This window comes from Oncorhynchus mykiss, chromosome 29 (genome assembly GCF_057628025.1).
Source record: "Oncorhynchus mykiss isolate SJ-2025 chromosome 29, ASM5762802v1, whole genome shotgun sequence".
Lineage (NCBI taxonomy): Eukaryota > Metazoa > Chordata > Actinopteri > Salmoniformes > Salmonidae > Oncorhynchus > Oncorhynchus mykiss.
The window spans coordinates 15,665,542-15,671,541 of NC_143050.1; the positions used below are offsets into that span (position 1 = coordinate 15,665,542).

General features: G+C 42.8%; 1 long non-coding RNA gene across 1 annotated transcript; it reads right to left on the minus strand.

Annotated features, from left to right (window-relative positions):
- Positions 1 to 2,791: 2,791 nt before the first annotated feature.
- LOC110510080 (uncharacterized) lies at positions 2,792 to 4,841 on the minus strand. Its single transcript, XR_016493146.1, has 2 exons — positions 4,422 to 4,841; positions 2,792 to 3,524 (listed from the first exon to the last, which is right to left on the minus strand). It is a non-coding gene; the product is annotated as an uncharacterized LOC110510080 (long non-coding RNA).
- Between the last annotated feature and the right edge of the window lie 1,159 nt (positions 4,842 to 6,000).

Here is a 6,000-nt window from a genome sequence, read left to right on the forward strand (position 1 = left end):
TGGGCAAACGTACAAAATCAGCAGGTGATCAAATACTTTTCCCCCATACTATATATTTAGCAGCGGTAGGCGTTAATTTGACGTGTGCAGGACCGCTTGCAGCTGTTTTTTTAGCACATGTTGGATCGCCTGCAAGCACATTTGAACCCACTTATTTGACGCGTGTAGGCATTAATTTAGCGAGTGAAGATGTTAATTTAACGCGTACATGCGTTGATTTAGCGCCTGCACCTGTTTACTTTACACACGTAGCATTAAAAAGATTGCGTTTTGACCACGTGCTATAAGACCCAAACGGCGTTCAGGCACCAGGATAAAGTGACGTATGCGTTAGATGCTCTGTTAGAGGCCCAGTGCTCTGGATCTCTCTCATGATGGACTGGACCGTATCAGAGGTTGATCCCTGACCTCCCAAATCAGCTGTGTGTGTGTGTGTGTGTGTGTGTGTGTGTGTGTGTGTGTGTGTGTGTATATATATATATATATATATGGGTTTAGGGAAAATTTAATCAGTTTCACGACTGGATACATTCAACCTAAATTTATCTTCCGTATTTAACCCATCCCCTCTGAATCAGAGAGGTGCGGCGGCGTACCTTAATTGATGTCATCAGCACCCGGGGAGAAATTGTTGTGGGGGTAATCCCCTTGCTCAAGAGCTGAACAGCAAATTATTCCACCAGGCAGACTCAGGGATTCGAACTTGCAACCTTTCGGTTACTAACCGCTAGGATACCTGTCGCCCCTGTCGTCTAGTTTATGTCGTCTAGTTTGCAGTAGTCTAATCTTGAGGTGACAAAAGCATGGATTCGCTTTTAAGCGTAATTTTTTGACAAAAAGTTTTTGCAATTGTAAGATTGCAAAAGATGGAGAAAAAAACCTGCTCTTTTGTGTAGTCTCAGTACTATGATAGGGTCTAAAACCAGGCTAGAGCATTTCTAAATACATTATTTGTCTTCAGGAAGGCAGTGAGTTGCTGAGCAAAAGCTTTTTGTACATTTGTTTTAGTGGAATGGGAGTTTCGATATAGGCTAATAAATAGTCAAAGAAAATTCTGTGTCAAGGTTTGACTTTTTCAGGAGAGGCTTTATCAGTGCCACTTTTAGTGAGTCTGGCACAGATCTGGAGGATAAGGAGACATTTATTATGTTCAACATAGGAGTGCAGAGCACAGGAAGTAGCTCTTTCAGTAATTTAGTTGGAATAGGGTCCAGTAGGCAGCTGGAACGTTTAGAGGTCATGACTATTTTCGTGAATGCATCGAGAGATACAGGATTATAAAAACTTGTGTCTCCATTGATCTTAGGTCCTGGCAGTTCTGTGCAGACTCAGGACAACTGAGTTTTGGAGAAATACACAGATTCAAAGAGGAGTCTGTAATTTGCTTTCTAATGACCGTGATCTTTTCATCAAACACGTTCATGAATTCATCACTGCTGAAGTGAAGTCCATCCTCTCTTGGGGAATGCTACATTTTAGTTAGCTTTGCGACAGTATGAAAAATAAATTTTGGATAGTTTTTATTCTCCTCAGTTAGGTTGGAAAAGTAGGATGATCGTGCAGCAGTTGATATTGCGCAGTACTGTCTTACCCAGCCAATTGGAAAACTTCCAGTTTGGTGGTGCGTCTTTTCCGTTCCAATTTTCTGGAAGCTTGCTTCAGGGTTTGATGTTGCTTGATGTCGTTTTTAGGTTTTGGAGGACTTTCTTAGCGGATGTACAATCATTGCAAATTGAATTATGGGGAGGTTCAGGCCCCTGAGTGAACGTAATTGTACACTTGCAAACTCGACTAAAAACAAGGGCTGAGGGGCTTACGTTGCAAACGTCCATTGCTTGTCTAATCATTTGGACCGCCTTCCAAGATTTACATTTTTAAATGTTTATTTTTATTGAACCTTTATTTAACTAGGCTGATGAGGATGGGGATTGGTGATGGTTTTAGGGATTCCCCCAAGGGCATAAGGAAATGGTAAGTGGACGAGGGTTTGTTTTTTTATGAGTTTGACCTGCAGCCAGGTTTTCAATTTACTCTTGAACATTGTAATAGTAGCACAAGGTGCAATTTCGAAATTGTGTAGTGAATCAGTTTTCCTCTTGTCATGTTAGTCATTGTTAACCTTAGAGAGATATTTATAACCGATCAACTAGCCCATATTTAATTAGATAGCTTTTGTAGCCCATTGATTTTGTTGTAATGTTTGAGTCACTCAGTTAACCATGAACACATATAATAAATGGCAAAATGTGTAGAATTGCAGGAAATAAGCTTTAAAATGCCAACAAGAGTGGTGTGAAAAGTTTGTCATGGACAGTGCTTGTGATGAAATGGGGGCATGAGGGAAAACGTTTGTGAGTCACTAATATATACTTTGTAATCATGAGTAAACATGCAGAGTTTGTATCTATATACTTTTCATCATATATACAGACTAGATTTATGTGGTTAGTTATATAGGTAATGTAACACAAGTATTTATTTTAGTCATATACAAGCAGTAACCATTTAAAAGTGAATGTATTAAGTATTTATTTTAATAGTAACTGAATCTGTTTATGTGGATTTATTAAGATAAATATCTCATATTACTATATTGTATTAATGTGATTTATTAATTGTCCCCTCATCTCTCATACACACGTTTCTGTAGTCAAGCCAAGTGTCCTCTAATGTGGTAGCTCAGGTTGACCACTGGAGGCTGATAATTGTGGTGTGAAGGAGACAAGGCTTCTGTGACTTATACCTTTGTGCGTGTGTGTGCGTGTGTGTGCATAAAAATAACAGTCACCAATACAGTTGATAAGAATATATTGTAAATACAGTCCATTGATTAAGAACAATACATCAAGATGTTTTCATTAAGTTTAAAAAAAGCCAAGCACATCTGTGGCCCTGAAGCCTTATCTGTAGGCTATAAGAGAACTAAACAGGTGGAATTAATACATCTCCACAGAAGTGGACCTCTGGGCTCTGAGTGGGGGTGTGTCACTTGCTGAAGTCCCATTCAAACTTGGAACCAAACAGAGAAATGGATGTTTTCTTCCCAATAGAGAATCCTGTACCCAGAAATTGTGCCTCGATCCCATCCTTGCCTACTCCAAAGCCTGTATCAGCTGCCAGACGCACTGTGGCTGTCGCCTTCCCGTGGGACACAGAGGCACCTAGGAGCTCAGCTGTGGCCATGGCTTTAACTCCTTCATTAGTTATCCCAGCAGCAACACCGGCGCTGGGCAACCTGCCCTCCACCTTCAACTCGCCACCGAGGTCTAAATGAGTCTTTCCCAATTCGTAGTCAAGGTGCCCACTAACTCCCTTTTCCTTCGATGCCATACCACCAACACCCATGTTGGCCAACTTGGTCACCGACCTCACGCCACCGATGTCCAATTCACCCTTATACACTCCTGCCTCCCCGTGCCACTCTCCTTCCCTGTCTACCTCGTGGTCATACATCGTCTCAATGGATGCCTTTACAGGTATACTTGTTTCCTCGCTCCTTTTCATCTCTTCAATGGCAGTGATGACTAGAAAAAACACAAGACAGATGTGGGCACAGGAGAGAGATAGAGAGAGAGAGAGAGAGAGAGAGAGAGAGAGAGAGATTGAGAGAGAGAGAGAGAGAGAGAGAGATATGTAACAGCAACAAAAGTAATAGAATGACATTATGGATAAAAGAATGGCCAGTCTATGAGATCAACATGGTTGGGGTAGGGGGCAGTATTGGGTAGCTTGGATGAAAAACGTGCCCAGATTAAGCTGCCTGCTACTCAGCCGTAAACGCTAGAATATGCATATAATTAGTAAATTTGGATATAAAACACTCTGACTTTTAAAAAACTGTTTGAATGATGTCTATGAGTATAACAGAACTCATATAGCAGGCAAAATCCTGAGAAAAAATCCAACCAGGAAGGTTTGTAGTTTTTCAACGATAAAGTGCATATTTACATCCAAAAATCTCAGTTTATATTGGTGCTTTACGTTCAGTAATGTTTTGCTTCCAAAACATCCGGTGATTTTGCAGAGAGCCACATCAATTTACAGAAATACTCATAATAAACATTGATAAAAGATAACATACAGTAGGCCAACTCATTCTGTTCTTCTAAAATACATTTTCTTCACATCATAATGTTTATTTAGACCTGACTAAAATAAATAATGCTAAATGTGTTTACGTTAAAGGTAAATTACAGTGAGACCGGCAGCCTTTTGCATGACAATAACCGTCTGACAAAATGTAATGACCGCCACAGCCCTAGATACAACTCAATATTAGGAAGGTGTTCCTTCCTGTATACTCAGTGTACACAGTCATCCTTTTCTTTTTTTTACAACCCCAACCTCACAAATACTTCTCCACATAGTGTAAGTGTGGTGACACTAAAAGTTTGTTCAGAGTAGGTTCGTTTGATAATTACCTTTCTGCTCAGTCTGCAGCTGTTCTCAGGATTGGAATATTGAAGTGGATGTGATGTCCTGCTGTTGCTGCGCAAACATTTATAGTTAAACTTCTCTGTTATTATTAGCCCATGAAGTCGAACCAACCAATTAGTGTTCATGGTTTTATCAGAGGAGGGGACAGGAAATGGATAGGCTGGGTACTAAACGGTTTAGCTAACATACCTCTACTTGTACAGTATAAACGGGAAAAATAAACAAAAAAGAAGTGGGCCCCCAACATCCCATCCCACTCCTCCAAACCCACCTAACCAACATGTCTCCATCCTCTAGCCCTATTCTATCAACACGCTTGTAGTCTGCGTCTTAGACAAATATGTTAACTTGGACTCTTACAATAACTCTGTAAAACCCAGCAGTTATTTTAAGAAGTAGAAAGTGAAAGTGTGGGAGCAACAGACTCTATTGGGGCTGTCCCCCCCAATCCCCTGTGGCAATTTGAACTTTGAACTCACTGTTACAATAACTCAGTCAAATCCAGCAGTGATTTCTAAGAAGTGGAAAGTGAAAGTGTGAGAGCAGAACAAGACTCTCTCGTGTGTGTGGACATGTTTAACTATACTTCTGGGGACCAAACATACTTTGACACAATAAGGGTTTCTCGTGTGAAAAATAGCTTAAAGTCTGAGTACAATCCTCTCCCCTGTAACCTTTTCCCAGGTCGTTGTTGTAAATGAGAATGTATTCTTAGTCAACTTATCTGGTACCAGAAGGGTTAAATCAAAAATAAATAAATGTCTGCAAGAACATAAGGGGAGTGTACCCTTTTGACCTTTTATTGAAACAGTTTTGTTGGTCTTTTGTAGGCTTCAAATGATGAGAAATGTCTGGCCGTCTGGGTTCGAGGGGGCCGGGTGAGCCTTCTGGGGGCCGGGATGGCCGATGGGCTTTGGGAGGCCAAGATGGCCGTCTGGATTTGGGGGTCCGGGCGTATGAGCTGTAGGGGGCGGCGGCGAAGGCCACTGTACAAGGGAGTGTTCAGGGGGCATGACACGCTGGTCATTGTAGATGGAACGCTCTGGGGGTTTGGTCCAATGACCAGTGGAAGTACAGGGGGAACACTCTGGAGGGGTGGCACGTTGGGTTCATGACTAGGTGTCTGGTATCCATCCCATCTTGGCTGGGGATGGTTGTAGCTGGCTGGCTGCTCAGGGAGCCTGGTAATGCTGAGCTGGTTGTTGGACTTAGGACTGGTAATGCTGAGCTGGTTGATAAGCTGGAGCCACTGGGATTGGTGCTAAATAAGGTTGGGCTGGGAGCTGAGCTGAGCTGGGGTCAGGTAAGGTTGGGCTGGTAGCTGAGCTGGGGTCAGGTAAGGTTGGGCTGGTAGCTGAGCTGGGGCCTGGGCTAGGGCCTGGCCTGGCTGGGTCAGAGGCTGATGGGGCTGAACTGGGGCGTGGGCTGGAGCCTGGTATAGCTGGGCCATGTGCTGCTAGGACTGAGCAGGGGGCTGGAGCCTGGTATAGCTGGGCCATGTGCTGCTAGGACTGAGCAGGGGGCTGGAGCCTGGTATAGCTGGGCCATGTGCTGCTAGGACTG